This window comes from Pseudonaja textilis, chromosome 1, assembly GCF_049901715.1.
Source record: "Pseudonaja textilis isolate UNSWEBS1 chromosome 1, rPseTex1.2, whole genome shotgun sequence".
Taxonomy (NCBI): domain Eukaryota; kingdom Metazoa; phylum Chordata; class Lepidosauria; order Squamata; family Elapidae; genus Pseudonaja; species Pseudonaja textilis.
Window position 1 is genome coordinate 28838488 of NC_141990.1, and position 27346 is coordinate 28865833.

A 27346-nucleotide genomic window follows, 5' to 3' on the forward strand; every position below is an offset into this window, starting at 1 on the left:
CAAATCATGTCCCAGAAAATGTTTCCAGTATCCTAATGAATAATGTCTGTGTAAGGAACCTAGTAATCAACATTATCCAGCAGTCTACAAGGGTTCATTAATTTCCAATGTATTTCATTTACCTGAAATTATTAGGAAACAACTGTCTTATAGAAACAACCTATGATAGACTGGGATTTAAAAGCAGTGGGAGGGGTAGTGTGAGTATGATTGCTATGAATGTATTTTGTGGGTGGAGTGGGGAAATAGTGTCTGGATATCCTGATGATGCTAAGAACTAGTGAAGCCTGTCCTGAGTATGAATGGAAGGCAGTGTGAACTGGAGACCTGGACTGGAAGTTGGGACTGCCTTTGATGGGTGGTAGGGGGAGGCCAAAGTGTTATAATGCTGACAGGTATGGGGTGATATGGTGGGAGACATGGAATAGGCTATTCCTAGGGAAAACAAAACCATTGTTTTATTCTGGTTCCACATTCAGGAATCTGATCACAGTCCATGTTAGTAGCATCAATTTCCAGCTGCTGCTTTTAAATGTCATGTTGGTTTGCAATAGGCCTCTCTCATCAAATATCTAATCCTTGATGGATCTTTGACATATGACTGAGACCTATCTGAGCTCTGAAGTGAGGATGATACTTTTAGAAATATGCACAACTGGATTTCCAGTATGGCATCAACTAAAACCATGGATTTTGGGGGTGGGGGGTTATTGTCATCTAAGGATCATTTACAGCAGTCGGTGGTACCAGCCCCTGGGGGGCAATGGGATGCCTTAGGGCATGTGCTAAGAGGCAAGGGGGCCAGCAGGGGGGTGCTAAGAGGCAAGGGGTGTGTTTGAGGCACCAGCTTCGCAGACTCACCCCATTGAGCCCCTTGCATGGCTCTGATGCAACAGTCAATGGCATCCTAGGGGGAGGCAGAGGAAGGGGGTTTTGACCACATGCCCAATATCCAGGATCCTGCTCAGCCAAGCCCAGCCTTCTTTGTAGTTGTCATGCCTGACAGCAAGTTCACAGTCTGCCCCTAACACCAGGGATCAGCCTCCCAAGCTGCCCCCCTCTCCGGGGCACCCACATTGTAGATGGCAGTGCTGTTCCCTCCTTCCTGGAGCCAGTACAGGGCAGGGTTGAGGAAGCCCAGGGCAGGCAGTGGTGGCACATTGGGAAAGTAGAGCTTCCCAACGTGCCACCGCCACTGCGAGACACTGCCCCTGCAGGCATGTCAGAAAGCTCTACTTTCCTGACATAGTATACACAATGAATTATTTTGTTTGTTTCCTATATTGTCTTTCATATTAGTGTCACAGTTTTCAAGCATGATTTTTGGACATCTTACTCTTCATTTTTAAAAAGGAGCAGCATTTTCAGGCTGGTTGGGCTGAATGAGACTAGTGACTCTAAATCATCCAGAGAGTTTCCACAGATAAGGTTGACTTGAACCCAAGTGTATCAAATCCTAGTCCAACTTATACCACACAGCCTCTCAAAGTTATTTCCGGAAAGAAATAAAGATTAAATTCTTATGCTTTCTTAGAAACCAAACTGCTATAGTCCAGATTTTAGATTTCCTGCCCAAAAATGTTCATTAGCATTTCCACTGTAATTTTCGGTGATGTTTATTGATATTCATTCATTCACAAATATTAATATGTGAAATGATTTAACATAAGATTATAATGGTGGAGTGAAATCTCAAATATGAATAAAAGATACCTAGGACTTTTAATACTGGGATTTTGTTTAATCAAAAGAAGCCAAGATCAGATCTTTCACTAGACAGGAGTTATTTATTTATTTAATCAAAATTTAAAACCTCCCTTCTCCTCACACAGAGAGTTGTATGGAACTGTTATTTATCTGAATGATAATTATAAGAAATATACAATAATAATTGCAACTTTTACCTCCATTACAAGAGAACTGTCTCTGTTCGAGATCTTATTGTTCAAGACTTATGGATGCTCATATTGTTCTTTCCAGATTATTACCCTCTATAGTGTTTCAGATCCTTCCAAAACCATGACCTCCTCATAAATTATACTTAGCTGTTTGGTACTTTAAAAAAAAAAAGAGCCAAAAGGCTTTCAGAAACAAAAGATTAGGACCCAGTTAGTGTATCCACTCAGCTGACCATTGGCAGAAGTCGTACAGTGTCCAATATTAAGATACTAGAGAAAGTACAAAATTTCACCACATCAACAAAACCTATATCATGTCAAAAGCTTCCTTACTCTCCAATATATTTGCATGCAACATTGTAACTTTAGTTAAAAGAAAGGGTTTGGGGTTTACTTTGCAGATGAGTAATGCATGTGTCAGCCTTCAAGACTCCTTTCCTTTCTCTCGCATCTTTGCCATAGTAATGGGGGGAGAGTGAAATAATTGGGCTTTGTGGGGGTGAAAAATGTGCTGGAAGTTTTAGAGAATGAACTGTATAACTTGGGGAAAACTTTATTGTTTATGCCTACTTGCTTGCTTACTGAGCAATTGTAGCTCTTTATCAAAATAGGCCAAGATCAACGATCAGATGTCTGCATCACCATCTGAAGATGTCCCACATGACATTATTCACATCTTTGATTGGATGGAGTGTTTGAACTATGGTGGGTGTGAATGTTGCCATCACTTTGTGTAGGTTTTTTTCACGCGTAAATCCTCAGATCTAGAATTCCTTTGATGCTACCACTTGATTTCCAGTAAAAGTTCCTTTTCTCCACAACAATGGAGTCTAATCATGTCTTTCTTGGATTTTGAATGGAGCACCATCTGACAGCATGTTTCAACATATTCCACCTCTTCTTCTTATATCCTTGAATGGGAATTCACAGTGGTTTTAGAAGCTAAAGGTAACAGATGAGAACTGGTAAAATTAATTTTCTCTCCATTTGCCTAGGGTACTATACACAAGAGAACAGTAATTGGGTAATTTATAAACACACCCGAGAGCAACTCTGGCTGTATTTAACACTTTGAAAAGATGTACAAGTATTTCATACACAACAATGGAAAATAAACAAATGACAACACAAATAGACCACAATCTACTTCTTGGTAAACTAGAAAAATGTAGGATAGATAGCATCACCACCAGATGGATTTGTAACTGGTTGACAAACTGTACTTAATGAATAGTCTTTAATGGTACTACATTTCCATGAAGAGAAGTAAGCAATGAGCTACTACAAGGTTCTGTCTTAGGCTCAGTACTCTTCAATGTCTTCACTGAGATGAGGAAAAACAGAAGGGCCACATCAAATTTGCAGATGCCACTAAGCTAGCAAGAATAGCCAACACCTCAGAAGAAAAGCTCATGATCCAAAAAAATCTTGACAGACTTGAATAATCCAACAAAATGAAATTTAATGTGAAGAACAGCAAGGTTTTACATCTAGGCAGGAAGAACCAAAGGCAAAAGTACAGGTTAGGAGAAACTGGTACAAAAACAGTAAGTTTGAGAAGGACCCTGGAATCTGGTGGATGATCACTTAAATATGAGCTAGCAGTGTGCAAGAGCAGCCAAAAATTCTAATACAACCCCTTGTTGTATAAAACAGAAGCATAAAATCAAAATCATGTGAAGTATTAGTACCACTCTATAAAGCCTTAGTAAGGCCACACCTGGAACATGTATCCCCTTTTGGTCACCACATTATAATTAAGATGTTAAGACTTTGGAAAAAGTGCAAAGAAGAGCAACTAAGATGATTAAAAGCCTGGAGACAAAAAGATATGAAATACAGTTAAAGAAATTATATATGCCAGCCTAGAGAAAATAAGGGCTAGGGATGACAAGACAGCAGTTTTCCAGAATTTGAGAGAAATTCTGGGTTTAGTATAGGTGGAACATGGCTCAATGGTAGAACTATGAGAGGGATCTTGGTGTCCCAGTGGACAGTCATTTAAATATGAGCCAGCAGTGTGCAGCAGTTGCCAAAAAAGCCATCACAGTTCTAGGCTGAATAAACAGAGAGATAGATTCAACATCACGTGAAGTGTTCACACCAGTGTATAATATCTTGGAATACAGCATCCAGTTTTGGTTGCCACAATGTAAAAAAGATGTTGAGACTCTAGAAAGAGTGAAGAGAAGATCAACAAAGAGGCTAAAACATATAAAGAACGTTTGCTGGAATTGTGTATGTATAGTTTAATGAAAAGAAGGACAAGGGTGACATGATAGCAATGTTCCAATATCTCAGGGGTTGCCACAAAGAAGAGGGAGTCAAACTATTCTCCACAGCACATGAGGGCAGGACAAGATGGATGGAAACTAATCAAGGAGAGAAGCAACTTAGAACTAAGGGAAAATGTTCTGACAGTTAGAACTATTAATCAGTGGAACAAATTGCCTCCAGAAGTTATGAATTCTTTAACACTAGAAGTTGTTAAGAAGAGATGGGACAACCATTTGTCTGAAATGGTATATGGTTCTCTGTCTGTGTAGGGAGTTGGACTAAAGACCTCCAAGGTTCCTTCCAACTCAATCTATTCTATACTAAAAGCAGGTAAATCAATTTAATGGATCTTGAATTTCTTGTGTTGAGGATAGATTATTGACTTAATAGACCATTGTTGGATCAATCATAGGAATATTTCTCTATGGTGAGTGACCTGCTCAGAGCTTTTCACTAATTTGTGAGGGGAAATGCAATTGCCTAAGCTGAAATTGACAGTTGCAACCATAAGCTAAAAATGAGCCAAGAGTATCCACAAAGAGTAAGTAAGCCAGGAATCTTGTAGATCAGGGCTGTCAAACTCCCAGCCCGCAGGCCAGATGCCTCATGGGCTGGCCACACCCAGACCTGGTATAGAAAAGTGGGGAAAAGTCCTGATACATCATGTGATGGTGCCATGACGATATGAGTTTGACAGCCCTGCTGTAGATTTACTTCAGAAAATAAATGCAATGTACCAAGTTGTTGGGAATCAAAGGATATGTGGGTCATTTAAAATTCTATTTAAAATATATATGAAGATGTTGAAGCTAAGCATTAAAAAAACTTCCAATGGAAAAATGTGAATTAAAGAAAAATATTATAAGAGAGCTTCGAAGGCCATTATTAAAGGATAAGTGATACACTAATACAGAAAGAGAAAAGTATTTTAATTTAGAAAGAATTTAAGGATATTTGGTGAAAACTCCTTCAGAAATTGTCTAATATTGCCTGCTACCGTAAAAAGGGTTTTAAAATTAGAAATAAAGGAAAATATCACCGATATTGAGACTATTGAATGTGGATTTTAAAATGACAAGTCACACTATGTAATGATATGGAAAAAGACGTTACACAGGATTTACAAATGAAACAAGCTGATGTCTTAATAACTAAAAGGAACACTCAAATAATAAACCAGAAGAGTGGCTTGGGTAACTTTCTACCTTAGATTAACATAAGAGACACTCACACTTATAAAGGAGTTCTTTTATAAAGGATGATGAGAAAATGAAAAGAAATAAACTTTTAGGACACTATTTAAAGGGATGAAAAAGCAACAGTTTTAAAGTAAAAAAAAAACAAATAGTAAAGTTGTCTTATTTGATCAAGGTTAAATTATAAATGTAATTCTTAATTGATTTTTCTTAACAAAGACAAAATATCAAGGCTTTAATGATTTATTTATAAAAAGAGATAAGAGATGGAACACAGAGCGTTTTAATTGTATTTCCAGAGAAAGCAGTATCTATTGTGTTAAAAATAAAGGAATACAAATATATTTTTAAATCTTAAGGCGCTTGCTGAATTTATTTAGAGATAACCTTCCTTTCCCCTATGAGAAATGCTTTAAACTGGAGAAAAGGAAACATAGGACTGAAGCTGGACTTCTATATTGAATAGTACTCTGCTATATTTCCTCCTATTTATATTCAAGCAATCTTCGGCCTAAAAGTATGTTTTTATTAAATAAAAAAGATCAAAAGAGTTGTAGATCAGAGAGAAAGGTCATTCTCAATGTTATAGTATTTAAACAACCAAACGGTACTGTATGTGAGGAAAAATATGAACTTTTTATTATTAGCTTTACAACATTAAAACTATTAAAATTAGATTATAATTACTCATGATAACTGAGCATTTTTCATGTTATTATGCTCTTTGTACTGATGCTCCCTCTTGTGGCTGAGAGAGAGAGAGAAAAACAAAATAAACTGCTTTAGCTAGGCTACATTACACATCTGATTAGCCTTAAAAAGATGCAGCTATTTTTAACTGCCTACTACCTTCCCTTCTTTCCTAGAATTCTTGCTGGCTTTCACATGTCATTCCTCCAGGTTGCCAAAAATTAAGCCACCTTTGGCCCTTGTGTTCCTTAAAGCTTCATAAATAACCCCAGCCAAGAATGGCTGAGTCCCAGTTCATCCAACAGAGTCTCCTGCCTCTTGAATTGGTTGCTCTGACCTTCAGCCATGAAGGCTTTTCTCCTCCTTGTTGCCATCTTCTTGTTTTCCCACCAGCCAGTCACAGGTAAGGAGAGAACTAAAATGATCCAGATGGTCTAGAGGAGTAGTTTACTTGAGATTAATCTCAAATGCTTTTCACAATGATTCTTTACATATTTTATTTTGGGTATTGAGCACCAGTCAAAGAGCGTTGAGGGTCTTTCAATTTACAAAAGTTAAGAGGGGTGTTCCCACTCCATTTTTTCAACAAGAAATGTGTCATGGGGATCATATCTACCGGTCTTCTGTAACAATGCTATGCATTATTGTAGTTTGTAGTTTGCCCTTTTTAAAAAACATCCTTTTTCTTTTTCTCCCATCATATCTGAGAGAGATGACTGTCGAAAACATAATAAATAAGATAAAATAATATCTTATTTTGTGAATGTATTTTCAGACTTTAATCCTGAGGCTGGTCTCTGAACAAATATTTGTTCTGCTTAATCACAAAATGAACCTGATTTATTGGATATGCCAAATCCATAAAGCATTGACATCTCCTGAAAACTAGGAAAACTTGTGTTGTTAAACATTATTATATCTATGGGAAGACTCATTTGCAAATCTTTCAAGATGAATGCCTGAAGATACACTCACAAAATATTATTTTATGTTATTTATTATGTATACCCCAGGAATGCTGGAAGAAAAAGAAAAAAGTTTTTTTTTTTAAAAAAAGGGCAAACTGCTCAGAGAATTCATGAATCCAAAAGACTTCACCAACACCATAATCTGAAAGCACCAATTTTGGGTGTTCTATCTCCCTTAGAGTCCAACTCTCACCAGCATATATTACTGTTTGGAAAGCTATAGCTTTGACTCTGCAAAACTTTTTTGGCAAATCTATGCTTTTTAATATGCTGCCTAGGTTTGCCATAGCTTTCCTCCCAAGGAACAAGAGTCTTTTAATTTAATGGCTGTAGTTGCCATCGGAAGTCATCTTGGAGCCCAAGAAAATAAAATTTGTCACTGCATCCATTTCTTCCCCTTCTATTTACCAGGCAGTGATAGAAGTGGATGCTATGATCTTAGTTTCTAATGTTAATTTCAAGCCAACTTTTGCACTCTTCTCTTTCACACACATTAAGAGTCTCTTTAGTTCCTCTTCACTTTCTGCCTTTAGAGTAGGATCATCTGCATATCTGAGATAGTTGATATTTTTCCTGGCAATCTTAATTGCGGCTTGTGAGTCATTCAGTCCAGCATTTTGCATGATGTACTCTGCATATAAGTTAAATAAACAGAGTGACAATATATATCCTTTTCATACTCCTTTCCCTATTTTGAACCAATTGATTGGTCAATGTCCAGTTCTAACTGTTGCTTCTTGACCTGCATACAGGTTTCCCAGGAGACAGATAAGGTGGTCCAGTATTCCCATTTCTTTAGGAACTTGCTATACTTTTGCAATCCATTCAATCAAAGGCTTTAGCATAGTCAATGAATCAGAAGTAGATGTTTTCCTGGAATTCCCTTGCTTTCTCCATAATCTAGTGAATGTTATTAATTTGATCTCTAGTTTCTCTGCTCTTCAAAACCCAACTTACACTTCTGGAGGTGCTTGGTTCACATGTTGCTGAAGCTTAGCTTGTAGGATTTTAGCAGGACCTTGCTAGCGTGTCAAATGAGCACTATTGCCCAGTAGTTTGAATATTCTTTGACACTGTCCTTCTTTGGGGTTGGAATGTAAACTGACCTTTTCCAATCCTGTGCCCATTGTTAAGTATTCCAAATATGCTGGAATACTGGAGTGCTGGAGTGCAGCAGTTTAACAGCATAATCTTTTAGGATTTTAAATAGCTGTGCCAATATACTATCATCTTCACTAGCAGTTTCTATATAACCATCCAATTTCCATAGGTGAGAATGGGCTAGCTAATATCACTTCCTAGTACATCATCAACACCATCATCAACATCTTATTATTATTGGTTTGTTGGATAGTCAGCCAAATGTTTAGACTAGATTTGGCACTTTTATCTCCCTATCAAGTCCTTCCCAATGAATGGGGATAGGCAGATATTTTTGATGTTATTAAAAGTTTTGTCACAAGATTTAAGCTGTTCCAAGTAAAGCTGCCTTCCACTATAACTATTGAATGATAGGGATTTTGTCCCTAGATAACAAGTATAGGTATGAACATAAACATGAACAAAGGAAGATAAATGGGACAGTAAGACAGGGATGGAAGGCCCGCTGTTGCGCTTATGCACATCCCCTTTAAGGACCTCTTAAGAATTGGGTGAGGTGCACAATAGACAGTTTGAGGTTGAAACTGTGAGGGGTTGAGGCTGTAACAACGGAGTTGGGTAGGGTGTTCCAGGCATTGACCACTCTGTTGCTGAAGTCGTATTTTCTGCAATCGAGTTTGTATCAGTTGTTTGCCCGTGTATTATTGTGATTGAAGCTGAAGAAGACATTGACAGGCAAGATGTTATAGTAGACAATTTTGTGAACTATGCTTCGATCAGACTGCAGGCAGCGCAGTTCCAGATTGTCCAGGCCCAAAATTTCAAGCCTGGAAGCATAGGGATTTCTATTGTGAGTGGAGGAGTGGAGTACTTTTTTCAAGAAATTCCTCAGAACCTGTTCAATTGTGTTAATGTCCAATATACAGTACAGGTTCCAGGCAGACGAGTTGTATTTGAAAATTGGTCTGGTAAAGGTTTTGTATGCCGTAGTTAACAATTCAATGTTGCTGGAGAAGAAGCTCCACAAAATAAGGTTAACAATTCTTAAAGCCTTTTTGGCAATGCAGTTACAGTGAGCTCTGGGGCTTAGATCATTTGAGATGAGCACTCCTAGGTCCTTGACAGAGTGAGGGTCATCTACAAAATCACTTCCACCTAACTTGTATTTGGTGTTCTGATTTTTTTTGCCAATGTGTAGGACGGAGCATTTGTTAATTGAAATTTGGAGTTGCCAATTGAGCGACCATTCTGATACATAGTCAAGGTCGCTTTGCAGGGCAGCAGCATTGCTGGTGGTGTTAAATAATTTTACGTCATCGGAGAAGAGAACAGAGCTGCTTTTAATGTCACATAGATCATTGATGTAAAGCAGAGAGTATGTCCTAAGACACTGCCTTGGAGGACAGCGCTATTATCTGGTGCTGGATTTGATAGGGCCTTCCCTATTTTGACCATTTTTGCTTGTTTGACAGGAATGTGGCTATCTACTTGTGCAGGGGTCTGGAGATGCCATAGGAACTAAGTTTCAGCAGTAGATTGTTGTGCACCACTGAATCAAAGGCTTTGCAGAAGTCTATGTAAATTGCATCTATTGCTTTACTCTGGTCTAGATGTGTGGTCCAAATGTTTCTGCAGTGTAGAAGTTACAGATTACAGGACAATTTTTTCCTTCCAAACTGAACTGCTTGTTAGAAAGTAGGTTGTTTGTTTCTAAATGTAGGGTGATAGATTGGTTTATAATTGATTCCATGACTTTAGAAATGATGCAACACAGTGGGATTGGTCTGTAATTTTCTACTAGACTAGGGTCTCCCTTTTTAAAAATAGGTATGACCACGGCTAATGACCATAAGTTGGGCAGGGAGCTGGTTCTGAAAGATATCTCATAGATTTTGCTAAGAGGTTTGGCTGGGGCAGTAGCAAGCTTTTGCAAAAAGTAGGCACATAATCCATCAGGGCCAATAGATAGGGATGGCTTTAAGTTACGTTCAAAGTTAACTGCTGTAAAATCAATATGTAGTAATCATTACAATTTGTTGTGGTGCTATTAGGAAATGGGGAGCAGCAGCAGTTGCTGTTGATATTTTGGGCTTATTATTATTTGTAAAATGAATGTAAATCATGAAACATGTAAGATTTATGAGAAGAATAAAATATAATTAGTAAATCCATAAATAAATATGGATTCTAAAATGCCAATGGTATTTTCCCCCATTTTTTTACGCAGCACAATCAGCAGAAGAATATGCTAAACGTCCTTGTGATCCACATCGAGGCTACTGTGCTTCTGAGTGTTACGCTTGGAATTTTTTTCCAGGAATATGTTCTGGTGCTCAGCATTGCTGTAAATGGTAAGTCAATATTCTATACCTGACTCTAATTCTGCTCTAAACAAATGCAGCAGTGTCTTTTTATATACAATTTTTTTATTAAAGAAATATGTTTTGCAGGATTAAAAACTACAGAAACATAAAGCTAGAAAAGATTTAAAAAATCATGAAATATTAGAAAATATTTGAAGAAGTAATTTTTGATCTTCCTTGCAGCAGTACAAATGCCATAGTTTTAATTGCCAGGAAACATTTTTAATTTAAATACTACTAAAATCATTTTGTATTTTTTTAAAGATGCATATCTCTTTGATGTAATGAGGAATTGAGGTATTGAGGAAGTCTTTAAGAACCTAGTTATTTTCCCAGGATCCTGAATAGGGAGCTCTATAGCCCTTGGGTTATGTTTTGTACTTAGTATCTCCACATATATGCAGTCTAATGATTGTTTTTTATTCTCAGTAATGTAAACCACCCATAATTGGTCTCTAACTGAGCAGCCTTATAATTATACCAATACCTATATCAATACTTTACATTTACATCTGTCAGACCAGGACCACATGTTAAGTTTCAGTTAAACTAATTTATTGTTCATGCCTATGCACAGGAATTTAGACAACTAATGTTCAGTGCTATTTTGGTGAGAGATAAGGATCAACAGAATTTAAGAGTGGTTGGACATAGGCTACTCTGTGGGAACATAACTTCCCCAGGCTGGTCCCCTTTTTGATTCTAAACAATGAATTAATTAACAATAACTCTTATTTTTATAGTTTTCTAAGAGTTTGTTCTCCTTTTTAGAATATTTTTTACTTCCTCCTTAGACACTATCAGAGAGCAGAAGTTTCTTCAGAATCTGATGATTTTATCCAAGTGACAAAGTAAACATAACAACAGAGCAATGTAATGCCACCAGTGCCACGATGCATGTAAAATGGGGGAACAGCTGATGTCTTAATAATATGATGCTCTTATTATTATTTGTCCTCCTTTTACCCCAATCCATCAGAGAACATTTATAATAGACAACTTGTATTGGCCTTTTAGTTGATTCTTTCTTACATTCCTGTTGAGCATTAATTTTTATCATTTGACATCACTTTGAAGTATTATGATGAGATTTGTCCTTCTTCACCATTAAGTCTTTTTCTCATACTTCCTTCTTTAGTTGTCCTGTGTGTTTCCCCACAGACTTCTTTTAAAATAATCAATCAATGAATGGTTTCTGTCCTTCCATTCCTTTATCCTTCTACCATGAACTTTTTTTCCCAGTCAGCTGCATTATTTTCCATAGTAATAATAATTCTCTTGTATATCAGAACATATTCTGAACAAATGCTGCTTTTGGGGATGGGAGTAACTGAATCAATAAAATATATAACAAATGAAAAATATATACAAATAAGTTAATAATTCTAGAACAATATACTGATGTAGGCTTTTATAGAACATTGTCTATTAATACCAGGATTTTCAAAATTGATTTGCTCTTTACTTATGGTTCTCTCTCATTTCTAAACCTGCAATCCTTGCTTCTTTTAAATGAATGTCTATAGGCCTGAAATCACTGATGTGTAGAAGATTCTGAAGAGTTTTGAAGAAGATATTGAAAGATGATGGTTGGATGGTGTGCAAGCAATTCTCCTGAGATACAAATATTTTGATTGAATATATAATCTGGAATAATATAACTGTTTATTCTGTTGATCTGTATATTAAAGCTCTATAACAGCAATTGGTAATTGGTAATTATTATACACCTTTACTGTATCAAAATGGGATTAAATACTAATTAGAAAAAGTTGACCAAACTGAGATTAATAACATGACGAATGTATAATTTCCATGTGATTAGGTAGAAATTATCTAGAAATTACCTAGTATTATCTTGAGTACTGCAAGTGCTTCACACTCTTTTTGTTTAACTTTCAATTGTTCAGCACAATTTTACAAAATTTGAGATAATGAATATCTCAGAGTTCTGTAGGGGAAAATGATCATTCTTATGTGAATAGCAGATGAATTTTCAAGTGCACAGAGGGACATTTCTAATTTTCAAGACTAGAAACTGAGAGCAAAAATTTTATTTAGATGAATATTAATATTCATTGGTTTATCCATTCAGATATTGTCACATACAAACTAATATTCATGAGAATGCTGGCATTCCAGGTCATTCAGTGTAATATGCACATGTACAACTACAGATAACACAAAACACTTAAAAATCAAATGTAAATGATATTTGGGTTAAACTTTTCAGAAATTACTCTTTAAATAAAAACTGGACCCATTTGGGATGCCACATAGGATACTTTGAAAGCACTGCTAAGTCAAAAGTATGGAAGTTTCCATAGGGATCCCTGGAGGATTCTGAACCTGGTTGATTGCTATCCTAGCCCATTAAATGCTTAGCCTATTTAAATATATTGGAAGAATTATCCTTCTGGGTTCAGTTCCAAGTGGGGAAAAAGACACTGGAAACATGGAGGCTATTTGGAAAGATGGTTTAATGGTGGACAGGATCACATGCCCTGGATGAAGAAAGAAGGAAAAAAAAGGGCTGAGATGCTGAGAGACCCTTAGTTTTATAACCTCTGTTGGGCCCCACCTTAGTGTTTCCTGTTCATGTGTAAAAAATGTATCCCATTGCTGTCAGGGACTCAGGGGCGAGAGTCTTAACTAACTTTGTAGGCTTTGTCTGGACCACATGGCTTCACCTGAGTTTTGGCTGATACAATCTTCCCAGGCAAGGTGGTGAGATGGGCAGAGGTCATTTCTCTAGGGAAAAGAGATATTCATCAATGATTTCTTCAGCAAACTATAGAAAATATTTTAGATGAGAAACCCATTTGATTTTGCTTAAGATGAAATTTCTATCTATCTATCTATCTATCTATCTATCTATCTATCTATCTATCTATCTATCTATCTATCTATCTATCTATCTATCTGGTGTTACAGTCTTTATCTTTATCTAGGGGCTCAAGGCAGTATAAATAGCACTTCCTTTTCTAAATCTTCCTAATAGCAATTCTGTGAAGTAAATTAGATTGAAAGATTTCTTTGATATAATACACATGACATATTCCAAGAAACTTTTAAAGGTTCAGGCACATGTTTTGTTACATTGTCAATCAACTTCAGTATTGTAGCTTGTAGATCCTGATCAGAAACATCTAATATACTTTAGCAACATACAAACCAAGAAAGCTAATCAAGAAGAAGGCTTTTGTCATGCAATAGTCAGTTAATTTCCTACAGCATAATAATTGTTTGGATGACTATTTCTCATTATTTTGTTTTGACTTAAAACAATAGAATTGGATCAGAACTTGGATGGGTTGTCTACTACTGTATTTCAAAAAAAATTCTAAATAGACAAACATATTTGGTTTTATGGTCAAGTTCCATCTGAATTGTAAGGATATACTAGCAAGATCGACAAACTTAGAAAAAGAAAGAAAACATAGAAACAAGAAACAGAAATGAAGGAGAATGACTTGTCAGTTTTTGCCAATTTAAACATTTCTTGGCTGCTAACACATTTTTTCATGCAATCAAAAACAACACCTATGTGCATGAATATCACCCAATTAAGCATACAGAAATCATGGCTCACAGCAAGATGTTCAACAATAAAAGAGGATAATTATGTAAAATTATGACAAGAAATAAAAAGAGACTTAGAAAAATGGGGGAAGATACAGTTATCGGTTTTAGGGAAAATTGTGACCATTAAAATGAACATCTTACCAAGACTATTATTTCTCTTTCAAATGATCCCTGTAAAATTGGACCAATTTTTTTTTTTAGTGAATTAAATAAAATGACTACGAAATTCATGTGGGCAGGAAAAAGAGCGAGGATAAAATTGAATGCATTACAAGATAATAGATGCAGTGGTGGATTTGGACTCCCTGCCTGGGAACTATATTATAAAGTGGCAGCCTTAATGTGGATTAAAGATTGGGCCAATTTGAGAAATAAAAGAATATTAACTCTAGAAGGGCATGATTTGCATGCGGGGTGACATGCCTTCATGTGGAACCCTGGAAACAAGACTTATTTCTACCTTAATAGACATGCAATTCGAAACTCATTAATGAAAATCTGGAAAGAGATTAAGCATAGACATTATATAAAAATTCCAGGGTGGGTATCCATCATGGAGGCACTGATACACCCAAATGCACTAAAAATTGGAAGAAGGATCAAATAGTATTATGTTTTAGACTCCCAAGGAATACTAAAGACAAATCAAGAACTTAGAGATCAAGGGATGAAGATAGAGTGGTGGCCATATCTACAGTTTAAAATAAGGTATAAAAAGATGTAGAATAATTTGGAATAGAGGTAAAGCTGAATCAGTTAGAAAATGTTTTAGAGGGAACAGATGAAAAAATGATTTCCAAAATGTATAATTACCTACTAGAATTTGAATTGGCAGAAGAAATAGTTAAGGGCCCAATGACAGCATGGGCAAGGAATGTAGGACATAACATCAATTTGGAAGACTGGGAAAGAATCTGTATCCAAACTTAAGTCCACTTTGTTGGAAATGTAAGCAAATGAGGGGTACCTTCTTCCACGCTTGGTGGCTTTGCCCAAAAAGTAAAAAATACTGGAAAAAAAATAAGAATATGGATAAATTACAAATATTCAATTAGAACTCAAGGCTGATTTTTTTCTGTTGGGAATAATAAAAGGTAAACATGCAAAAGAAATGAATTATCTAATTCTATACATAAACACTGCAGCAAGAATAGCATTAGCACAATGCTGGAAGGGTGATCAGATGCCAACAGACAATTTGATAATCGAGAAGGTCTACAACTGCACTGAAATGGATAAACTCACCCAAAGATTAAAAGATGAGGCAGACTCAAATATTATACAGTTTGGGAAAACTGGTATAATTGGATAAAAGATAGAAACCAGTGAATAAATAGATAAGGAAGGGAAAAGATAAAGAGGTTAGATCAAGAGTATTTACCAGAGATAGGAAATAAATATTAGAAAAAATTATGTGACACACTGTCTAAGTAATTAGAAATATATATGCTTTTTTGGTTTTGTCTTTCTCTTTGGTTTCATTTTTAACAAAATGTGTTGTATTATGTATATATATATGTATATGTATATGTATATGTATGTTGTGGCCCCGATTCCCGAGCCTATGCTGTCTCTGCCTACCCTTTACCTACCCAATTTAAAATCCACGCCAGGATTCTGTCTCTCGCGGTTTCCTTCACAATGTCTGTTGCTGTTATGGGTAGGTTTGCCAATGTCTTGATTTGTAGGGTTGATGTGGTTGGTGCAGGATCATCTTCTAACTCACGTAGGGGGGAGTGGCTCAGGGCATCAGCATGTGATATGTTCTTTCCTGGCTGGTAGATTAAGTTGTAGTTGTATGCAGCGAGGAATTCGGACCACCTCATCATTCGCGGTGACAATATGTTGGGTGTAGCTTTGTTTCCTGCGAGAATTCCTAAAAGAGGTTTGTGATCTGTAACCAGTGAAAATCTTCTGCCATAGATGTACTCGTGGAACCATTTGACTCTTGTTATTGCGGCCAACGCTTCTCTATCCAATTGGCTGTAGTTCCACTCCGCTTTTGAAAGAGTTTTTGAATAGAATGCGATCGGTGCTTCTCTTCCATCAGGTAATACGTGACTGAGTATTGCCCTGATGCCAAACGCTGATGTATTGCAGGTTAATGTTAGTGGCAGGGTTTCGCTATATTGGATTAGTACACAGTCTGATGTAATTAAGTCTTTGATTCCCTGGAATGCAGTTTCTTTCCATCGCCTCCAGGTCCAGGTAGCTTTCTTATCCAGCAACCTGTGTAGCAGTTCCACTATTGTTGCCTTCTGTGGCAGAAATACATTGTAAAAATTAATAAGTCCCAAGAAGGCTTGTAAGTCTGTTTTATTTTTGGGTCTGTGAGCTTCCTTTATTGCTCTGATTTTGTTTTCAGTGGGGTGGATCCCTTCTTTGTCTATGAGGTATCCCAGGAATTCAACCTTATTGGTGGCTAATTGGCATTTCTCTCTTTTAACTTTAAGACCTGCCTCTTTAATTTTTTGTAAGACCTCCCTCAGGCAGTCTTCCAGTTGTTCTTTGTCCCTGGCTGATACCAGCACGTCATCAAAATATGGTACCACCCCTTTTATTCCTTGCAATAGGCGCTGCATTAGACTCTGAAATACCCCTGGGGCCATGCTAACTCCAAATTGTAGTCTTTTGCATTTGAATGCCCCCTTGTGAGTCACGATTGTTTGCGCCTCCGCTGTTTCTGGTCAACTGGCAACTGTTGGTAAGCTTGCGCAAGGTCCAATTTCGCGAAAATTCTACCTCCCCCCAAAGAATGTAACAGGTGCTGTACCACCGGAACTGGGTATGTGCTTTGTTGTAACGCATGGTTGAGGGTGGCCTTGTAGTCTCCGCAGATATGTACGGACCCATCTGGTTTAATAGGAGTCACAATTGGAGTTTCCCACCTTGTGTGGTCTATTGGTTCTAATACCCCTTGTGCGATAAGTTTACCTAATTGTTCATCAATTTTTGGTTTTAACACAAAAGGGACTCACCTCACCTTTAATCTTATTGGGGCTATATTAGGATTCAAATTAAATGAGATAGGGGACCCTCGGTACTTGCTCAATTCTCCATTGAAGACGTCCTGGAATTCTCTCATCAGGTACTCTTCCCAATCTGTCTCAGCGATGTTGTTTATTCTGGTTACTCCGATTCCTAGCGGTGCGAACCATTTGAGTCCCAACAGGCTGGGGCTATCCTGGTTGACTATGGTCAGGGCTTCCCCTTTCATGTATTTTTTAAATTTAATTTGGAAATGTCCAGTTCCGACTATGGGAATTCTGTTTCCCTAGTAGTCTTTAAGTGTGAGTTTTTGTCTTACTAGGTCCTTCCTTTTCATACTGGGTATCAGGCTTTTGAGAGTGTTCTAGTATAGAAAATCATACATTGTAATGTCCTACCTGTCAATGAATACTTCAGCTTCAACCATAACAATACAAGAGCAAACAATAGATCCAAACTCAAGGTTAACCCACCAAACTTGATTGCAGGAGATACGACTTCAGCAACAGAGTGGTCAATGTCTGGAATACTCTACCTGACTCTGGTTTCTTCCCCAAACCCCCAAACTTTAACTTTATACTTTCTACTGTTGACCTCACCCCTTTCCTAAGAGGTCTGTAGGGGGCGTGAATAAGCGCACCAATATGCCTACCGTTCCTTTCCTATTGTTTTTTTTTTAATTTTTCTTATATTTATCCATGTATTCATAACCATGTTTTTACCTATACTTATTATCTTGTAAGCAATTGACAAAGCAAATAAAATAAAAATAAATAAAACCACTGCCTTTAATTTGATGCAACAGAGCAATTCTATATTTTCATTTATTCATTCTGAAGTACCAAGCAGCCAAATAAACCTAATGGGGAGGGTTATGGTTTTGGAAGGATCTGAAACGCTACGGAGGGTAATAATCTGGAAAGACCAATGTGAGCATCCATAAGTCTTGAACAGTAAGATTTAGAATAGAAGTAATTCCTTTATACTTATTTTATACATAAAAATGTAATTATTATTGTATGTTTCTCAGAATTATCATTCAAATAAACAACAGTTCCATGCAGCTCTCTCTGTGAGGAGAAATTTTGATAAAAATTTGGTAAAATAAATTTAACAACTATTTGCGTGACTTCCTGTGTGACTACTTCCAGTAACTCTGCTGCTTGGTTAATGCTCATTCCAAGAGGAGAGGGGTGTTGAATATGATAATGAGGAGGGAAACCTTTGAGTGAAGGTTTCCCTCTGGTCCACCAGTCAGGCAGGAAAAGTATTAGTTTAAATTGATTGGTTCACACTACAGGTGGGAAATTCAAGGGATTTCTGACAGCTTCCTTTAAAAGAGGGAGCTCAGCTGCTGGACAGCTACTTCATTTCTTTGTATCCATCTACCAGTAAAAAGCTGTTCTCACCACTCTAAGCATCCTGCCTCTACAATCAACTCCATACATAATACACCACCCACCAAACATGTTCATAAAAATCACACTCATAGTTCCCCTACCCTGATGCTCTTAAATCCTAGTCTATAACAGGCTTTTGCTATAAGACCATTATTTCCTAATAATTTCAAGTTAAGTAATGGCATTACATTGGAAATTGGTGAACTCTTGAGGACTGCTGGATAATCTTGATTACTAAGTTCCTTAAATAGACATGATTTATTAGGATACTGGAAACATTTCCTGGGACACAATTGCTCAGCAGCAGCTTAACAAGCACAGTTGTTTCCTTTTCTTTGCTGAAAACCCTTCAAAATAATTGTGTTTTTCCGTAAACCAATCAACAGCTTATCTTTTAAAATACACAAACAATTGATTTGTTTGCTTTAAGGATTCAGAGATTATTCCAGCTGTACTCATCCACAGAAATGTTTAGAAAGGAAGAAAGGTTGAAATTAGCAGGTTTTCTGTTCCCCCTTCCCTTCTGCAAAAGACCAGGTGGTTTGCTGAGTGCTGTGATGTGAAGGGGCACAGGGGTTCCACCATTTCTTTGTTTTTGCTTTTTTTATTTTAAGGAGTAGGATGATTGAAAGATTTCCTATTGTTCCAAGAACATCTCCTTTAGCATATATTTCTAGATATGCTAAAAGAGGCTCCTAATGCAATGCTGACTCACATCCAGTCCAGTCATTGATTTAGCAGGCAACTTTGGTTTTACAGTTCCAGAAAAATCTATTCGTAACACAGATAGGCTGCTCTTGGTTGCCCCTCACAGAAATCAGGGTCCTCATAAATTTCATGCAGAAATTAAGGTTTGGTGCATTTCCAAATTGCTTCTTGGGCATATTGCTCATATTTGTGGCAAGTTGGACAACAGCACATAAATACAGTTTATGGGAAAGAGGAGAGTGGAAGGTGTGCAATTTATTTAATTTCCTTATACTCTAGAATGGTTAGGGCTGAAATCCTGTTATTGTCCAGGATTTGCAGCATATTTTATTTGGAGTAAAACACTTATCGCTTTCTTATACTCTTCTATTGGTCAGTAGAGGAAGAGCTCTTACTAGTTCAAGGTCTTCCCCAGCATAATTATTATGATTCAGCATAACAGCTAAATGGAGCAAGTAGGTACACAGGCTTCTGAACATGAGTGGTTAGGAGAAGAGTAATTGTCCCCATCCATTCCGCAGCTCATATATCTCAAAACATTAATTAGATCCCATGTGAAGTTGCCTTCAGAATTAGAGCAGCCCTTCATCCCATTCTCCAGCATAAGTTATGACTCACTGAACAATTATGAGGAAAACTTCTCAAGCAGCTGATAAGAGGTAATGATGGTTGAATGAAGTAAAAGTATATGGAGTGCATTAGTCTGAAAACAATAGGAACATTGTGCATGTGGGATCACTGTCTTCTCAGACAAATAAGGTCTGAAAGGCAAGATGTTGCCTTGTGAAGGAAAGAAAGTGCTACAGTCACAAAGTACTTTCTATGGTTTTCTAAATGAGGCATTGCAACATTTCTTGACAATCACACAGTGTATGTATTTAAAGAAGGAATTAGGCTAAGTTTCCTTTGACCTTGACAATGTCAAGGCCTTCCAACTTTGCTGATTCAAAAATCAGTGCCCACCACATAAAATAGGAATCAACAATCCCAGAATCAAATGAATAGAAGAATGAACTTGAAGTAGAATCCATAATTAAGCTGCATGGTGATTTTATTTTCCTCAGCTCCCATTCTAAAGTAGCATTCTGATTTTCTTGTCTACCTAGCTGCCTTAAATAATATGCTTAATACTTACATTAATCCCTTATAGTTTTCTTCAACTTTAATCCCTTATAGTTTTCTTCAACTGTTCACAAAGAGTCATCCCTCATTACAACCAAGTCTTCCTTGTATTCAGATGGAAACTGAACAAGGAGAGATTTAACCTGGATATAAGGAGAAACTTTCTGACAGTGAGAACAATCAACCAATGGAACACCATGCCCTCGGAAGTTGTGGTGGTGTCATCACTGGAGGCTTTCAAGAAAAAGATTGGACTGCCATTTGTCAGAAATGGTGTAGGGTCTCCCGCTTGGGTGGGGGTTGGACTAGATGTACTCAACTGAAGTGAGTTTAGGATTCATTGCACAGACATTGCATTCAGCCCTCCCTTTCAATAAGAAATCTTTTTGATCTATCTAGGGCATTGTGAAGTTGTGAACTATACTTATATGTCCATTTATTTCATGCAATTCATCTTCATGGATTTACTTTTTCCCGGAATAGTTGATAAAATACCATTGCTCTTTTATGACAAAATTACTTAGATTTACCATCAGCGAAATAAAGCCATCATCCTTTTTAGCATCAGGACTGAGCACTGCAAGCAGATATAAACAAATTAACTCAAAAATACAAGATATACAAATACAGTATATGTTGTATTTCTGCTGTTTATTAGTTTTGTATTTTGGTAATGAGCCTGATTATGGTGATTTAGATAAAAGCGTCCTTCAAAGTCTTTCAGACATAAAATGTACTGCAATTAAATATTTGCAATATTTTTGGAAAGATGATAAATGCATAGAAATTATAAACTGTTTCTTGTATTTTGCCTCCTGCCATGCCTTCCAGACATTCAGGTAAATGATGATGGTGCTTCAGGTCAGGCCTAACAGATGGGAAGTTTTTTTTTATTATTCAAAAATACATTAATACTATGCAAACATCCCACTCTTGTTTTGGTTTATTAAAATGTTATTTTAAGATCACGTGAACCAGAAAAGAACATCAACAGCCTGGGCATTGTTCTCCTGATCTGACCCAAACATTTTGATTATAATGTTGAACAAAGAGGTCATTTATGTAGAGTATGAAAAGTGTGGGTCCTAGAACACTGCCTTGGGGGACCCCACTGTTGACAGGTACAGAATTTGATAGAACGCTCCCAATTTGACCATTTGTTGTCTGTTTGACAGGAATGCTTCTATCCAGTTATGCAGGTGTCCAGAGATACCGTAAGATTTTAGTTTTAGGAGTAGTTTGTTGTGTACCACTGAATCAAAGGCTTTACAGAAGTCTATGTAGATTGCATATTGCTTTGCCCTGATCAGGTTGTGTAGTCCATATGTTTTTGCAGTGTAAAAGTTGCAGATTGTAGGATAGTTTTTTTCTGAAACCAAACTGTTTATTAGAGAGTAGGTTTTTTGTCTCTAAATGGGGGATAATGGATTGGTTATTAATTGATTCCATGACTTAATCTAATAGCCCTTTCCCAAAAGGAGCCAAAAGGTTTTCAGAAACAAAACTGAGACAATTCTTCTCTATCTTCCTAGCCATGGATATTCGGAAGCCCATAATACTGAGTTTGTCTCTTATGATAAGTAATAAGTGGTTCTAATAAATAGTTATAACACAGAAAAACTGTTTCTTGATCATGTCTTCATTTTATACTTGAAAGTATGAAACCAATATAGACAATATATTTGCGAGATGTTTGAATGCCACAGTGTGTCTACTTCAGTTCCTCACTTTTTCCTCAGGGTGACTTGTAATCATCTTCAGTTCTCTACTAGACCTAAATACAGAGTATAAGCAGGGAAGACTGGGATCCAGTTCGTATATCCTCACAGCAGCAGAGGACAAAATACATCCTTACAATGTCCCATATTAAGATACTACAGGTAGGTACAAGTTTTCAGCAAATCAACAAAACCTATATCATGTCAGAAGCTTCCTTACTTGTCTAAGTTTGCATTGCAGATGAGTAATGCATGTTTCATCAGATTCCCACCTTTTCTTCTCCCCCATTCAATGGATGTCCTTGAATGGAAGTCCTGGAGCATCAGATATCATTCTAACAGTCTATCCATGCAAAATGTAAATAAACTAAATTGCACACCACCCTCCCATGCTTTTATATAATATAGTTGTTTTCTCTTATGTTTTCCAAATATATAACAGTGAATAGCATAGTAACAAAAAACATTTTTATATGTGGTTCTTGATGTTGAAGTGGCATGGAGGAGAAGGAGTCATGTTTATTAAAAGCTACAGAGATATGGACAGGAATGAAGTGCTATATGATGCCAAGGAAAGAGACATCCTTGGAACAACACAAACCATCCTACTATCTTTCACCTCCCATAATGAAAAAGAATTAATGAAGCCATGTTCCTCATAGAAAAGAGGGAAGGAATTCATGATGGGTTTAGAACCAAAAAGTAACAGATGAGAGCTGGTTAAATTAATGTTCTCTCCTTTTGCCTAGGATATCACATAAAAGAGAACAGTTAGAGTAATTTATAAACACAATTGTGAGCAATTCTGACTGTATTTAAAAAATAATTTTTTAAGACTTTGAAACAAAGCATCAGTATTTTATGCACATCAATGAAAAAGAAGCCAATGTGATAAAAGTGTTGATTTCTTTCCTCTTCATACTGCAGTTAGTTTCAATATTCAGTTTTCCAGAGATCTTATTAATAAACTAAATAATGGAAATACTCTTTAGTGAAAAAACACCCTTATAATGGATACTATAATCCAATTTGGAAATATCCTGACCATGATATGTATCCTGGTCAGAAAGGTAATCAAACAAACTTTATCCAGGATAACTAACAGCTGGTTTATGGATATTTTTGGGTAAAAGAATTACTTGGCTATTAAACTACTCTTTTTTTTATGAGCAGAAATAAGCCAATAAGCAGCTCTAGTTATGGAGATTCACCATTTAAGGAAAATGCCACTTCTTCCAATTAACATAAAGATACAGAGAAAGAAACAACCAATCCAATTGTTTCTTCTGTCTTGCTGTCATTGGTATTTGTAATGAAATCTACATCCCATGATGTATTTAAAAGATGGAAGGCAACATACCTTCTAGGTTTCTTTGGGCAACTGGACTAGAGAAGAGTTAAGTAGCTGCCTTGACCTTGCCATAACCATGAAGGCTTGGTGTGTCCTCTTTTTCCTTGCCTTTGTCATTCTTTCTGATCTGGGTAAGTCAAATCTGATGAAACTTTTATACTATCATTCATATTGAAGTACCAGGCACTTCAGAAATAAACATTTATTTAATCCAAATAGACATACCAAACTAAATGAGAAATCAGATACTTTATTTTGCATGCTTTATTTAATACTCTAGGATTGGTTTTATAAACTGCTTTCATCTACTATATACTTGGAAGTTTTCTCTATACTTTTTGAAGACTGGGAAACAATACTCAAATGTTTTAAACTGGAAAGTAAATAAATAGCCAAACTTCTTAAACTTCATGTAAAGAATCTAAGATTCTAATTAAAATATTGTCTGAAAAAAATTAGGTGTTCTACTTTTTATTTTTTACTAAGGAGCTCTTTTCTATAAGTGTTCTTCCTAAAGCAATACATTTTAGTAACCACATTTTCCCTAGGAATTCAAATCTACTAATTTTGCAAAGGGTATGATTAGCTTCTCTTTCTCTTTCTTCTCCAGGGAAAGCAGACAGGATAATGGATTCGAGAGCATGCATTAAAAATAAAGGAACTTGCAGAAAGTTGTCCTGTGCTTCTTCTGAAAAGAAGATAGGACTTTGTCATGTCAATGAGCCTTGCTGCAAAGGGTAAGATGCAGACACTGAAATATTCATAGCATTTTATTTTGTCTCATAATTAGGATCAGACATTTTTTCCGTGTTATGTCCATGCACATTCTCTTCAGAAGCATATACCTCTTCAGTGTCATATTCACCAAGCAAGTGGCTAAAATAAGCTCAACTTTCTTGGGTTAGCCTCTGAAAATCCATGTAACAGAAGCATCTATTGGACTACACTAAGCAAGCCTTTGTGTTTCCACCAGATGATCATTGCCTACCATGCAAATTTAAATCCTATTGCATCAACCATTGAACTTGCAAAGGCCTCTTCAATTTAGATAACTTCACTGAAAAGAGTAGATGTCTCTTTTGCTGGGAGGTCACAAGTGTGGTTTTGGGCAACTCTTAACAGGGTGACAATATTCCCAGGATTTTTAGACTTGGGACTGAAGATCTCTCCATTCCCCATCATCAAGTCTGACTCTCGAGATGAATCTCACTGAGAACCAAACAAACATGCACATAAAGAGAGGCATACAAATACACACAGACATACAACACACACCAATTTTTCACCCCATGACAGATTGCCTCTGAAAGGAAGCACTGTGACAATGGTTTGAGTGTACTTGAACCATTGATGAATGGAAAGGAAATCTGAAATATTTTCAGATATTATTGGCATGATTTAATAGGAATTATACTATTATAAGAGAAGGAAGCATTTGGAGGAAGTAGAAAAATGATGAGAATATGAATTTCCATTACATTAACACTGGAAGCAAAATGGTCTATGGAGACGCATGGATTTATTGCCTCTTTACTGCCCATATAAAACTATGAGTGGAATGGAGGGACAATGTGCCATAATATTTAACAAGTGAGCCTGAAGCTGCAGAAAAAGGAATAAGATGACTTCATAAACCAACCCTGATGGATTAGGACTTTATAGATCCATTCAAAGAAACAATGTAAAAAGGTTGCACTGTATGATATTTTGTAGGTATATCTGCATTTTAAAAAAAGAATGATTTCATCTTATCAATATATTTTAAATTATTTCCAACTGTTTTTCCAACAGCTAAGGGAAATGCTTCTGATCATGACATGGATAAACCATTGTCTTCGACATGAATGCCTGATGGAATCTGGATTATATAGAAGCTTTAAAAAAAACATCAGAAAAATTATTACTGCTTTCAATGCTTTCAAACAATTATTCTTATTAAAATTATCTGGCTTTACAAATGATTGTATGTGCTTCTTTGTGTCTGAAACTCATTGAAAGATATTTATAATATTTACATACAAGCCAGGTCCAGCCAGTCACATGACCACCAAGCCACACCCACAAATTAGCCCATGCCCATAGAACCAGTTGTTAAGAATTCCCTCCCTGCCTCCCCCCCCTCTCTCTCCCACCAATGACAGCAAGCTGGCATCAGTCAAAATTCATATTAGTGGTCCCTGAGATTTAAAATTATGAGTTTGGTGACCTCTGCACTGTACAGTCCCAAGTATGTGGAAAGTTGCTGCAGAAGGGTGTATTTCCCAGTAGACATTAACATTCTCCTTTGCCTCTCAAAGGAGGCCGAGCTCTTGGGCTGAGTCCCTTCCCTTCCACCCACCCAAAACAAGGAGAGGCAATGCTTTTCCTGCTTTGCTCTACTTGTTAATTGTAAGCTCGTTGGGGCTGAGAAGAATTATTGCAAAACTGAGTTTCCTGAAATGGACCATTAGATTCCCAAATAACTTAAAAGATAATCTAGTAAAAAGAAAAGTCAATCAAAAGAGCAACATTCAAGCAAAAGTAATAAAATAAAAAAGGATTAACAGAAAATAAAGGTACCAAAATAGAAATTTGAAATGGTACTTTAACCACAGTCAGTTCCCTGAGCCTGAAATCTGCATATGAAAGCTAGCTTTTGATTCTCTCTAAAAGAATGAATAAACAAAGAGAGTAGATTGGAGTGGAGATGAATCTAACTATGGCTGAGCAAGGTGACTTAAAAGAAAGAAAGGATTTCTTGCACGATTAAATCAGTGTTTGCTGCCAATCTAAACATATGGATTCCAATATTCCCACAATTTTTAGACTTGGGACTGAATATCCCTCCCTTCCCCACCATCAAGCTTTCTGATTCTAGAGATGAGTCTCATTGAGAACCAAACACGCACATAAAGAAAAACTTACACATACACACAGGCACACAATATACACCAATTTCGTATCCCATGAGAAATAGCCTCTGAAGGGAAGCACTGTGATAATGGTTTGAGCATATTTGGAACATTGATGAATGGAAAGGAAATCTGAAATATTTTCAGATATTGCTGGCATGATTTAACAGGAATGATACTATTATAAGAGGAGGACACATTTGGAGGAAGAAGAAAAATGATGAGGACATGGACTTCCATTACATTAATATTGGAAGCAAAATGGTCTATGGAGACCCATGGATTTAAAACCATGGGTGGAATGGAGGGACGATGTGCCATAATATTTACCAGAGGAACCTGTGCCTGCAGAAAAGGAACAAGGTGACTTCATAAACCAATCTGATCAATAAGAGTCATTAGATCCATTCATATCCTCCTCTCTTCCCAAGTAGAAACCATGTACAAAGATTGCACTGAATGATATTTTGTCGGTTACTATCTGCAGAAAGATAAAAAAAAAAAGAACGATTGCACTATACCAATATTTTTCAAATTATTTCCAACCATTTAGGAACAGCTAAAGGAAAGACTTCTGATCAAGACATGGAAAAACCATCATCTTCTACATGAATGTCTGATAGAATCTGGATTATGGAAGCTTTAAAAACATGAGAGAAATCCTTGCTTTTTTGAATACTTTCAAACAATTATTCATTAAAATACTCTGGCTTTACAAATGATAATATCTCCTCTTCTGTGTCTGAAAGTTATTGAAAGACATTCTTGGAATATTGAACAAAATCTAATATTTATCCAAAAGATAAAGCCCCGAAAGACCTTAATCAATGACAATAATGGTTTATACTGTGGAAAGGTAACTTCACGAGGACAGTGGTGTCACCTAAGCAGGAAAAGCCCAAAGGGAACATCAAGCCATCCATAAAGCACACTTGCATAGGAAAAGGAATCAAATAAAAGGTATTAAAGAAGCCCCTTAGACAAAAGGCCAAATAATTAAGAAAACTAAGGAAACAAGAAAAGAAAACCCTTACAAACACAAGACATGCCAAATCAGCAAAAGAAACAGACAAAAGACACAAAATATATT

General features: G+C 36.6%; 1 long non-coding RNA gene and 1 pseudogene across 1 annotated transcript; one reads left to right on the forward strand and one right to left on the reverse strand.

Annotated features, from left to right (window-relative positions):
- Positions 1–8659: 8659 nt before the first annotated feature.
- Positions 8660–17295, reverse strand: LOC148127546 (uncharacterized; annotated as a pseudogene).
- Positions 17296–23386: 6091 nt separating this feature from the next.
- Positions 23387–25239, forward strand: LOC148127547 (uncharacterized). The gene is made up of 3 exons (XR_015740944.1): positions 23387–23496; positions 23976–24102; positions 25157–25239. It is a non-coding gene; the product is annotated as an uncharacterized LOC148127547 (long non-coding RNA).
- Positions 25240–27346: the final 2107 nt, after the last annotated feature.